Genomic DNA, 561 nt, shown 5'->3' with positions numbered 1-561 from the left:
TTTCTTTCTTTCTTTCTTTCTTTCTTTCTTTCTTTCTTTCTTTCTTTCTTTCTTTCTTTTCTTTCTTTCTTTCTTTCGCTTTCTTTCTTTCTCTCTCTCTCTGTCTTCCTTCTTTCCTTCCTTCCTTCCTTCCTTCCTTCCTTCCTTCCTTCCTCTTGGGGTTTTATGAAGCCTTCATTACAATCATTACATGATTGATTAAATAATTGACTGTTGCTAATCGATTCAACCAGCCTTCCTTCCTTCCCAGAGTTCAGGGAGGTGAGAAAGTTCCAACCCTCTGTTCACATGGTTGGTTCTCCTGGCAACCAGCCCCCATCCCTAGGTGGGGTCAAAAAGTCACCTCATTACTAAAACAAGTAACATCTTTAACAGTCTCATCACTTAGAAAATTCCAAGGGTTTTAGGAGTTCTATGCCAGAAATGGGGTGAAGACCATTATACATATTTCTTTTTATAAATCACAATGTCACAGGATTGCAAAGTGATGATATTCTAATTTTATCATTCTTCATCTATTTTATTTCTTTAAAAGATTTTATTTTTAAGTAATCTCTACAC

The sequence above is a fragment of the Phoca vitulina genome, unplaced genomic scaffold (assembly GCF_004348235.1).
Source record: "Phoca vitulina isolate PV1807 unplaced genomic scaffold, GSC_HSeal_1.0 scaffold20, whole genome shotgun sequence".
Classification (NCBI taxonomy): domain Eukaryota; kingdom Metazoa; phylum Chordata; class Mammalia; order Carnivora; family Phocidae; genus Phoca; species Phoca vitulina.
The sequence above is the reverse complement of the archived record's forward strand: the minus strand, read 5'-3'. Positions refer to the sequence as shown.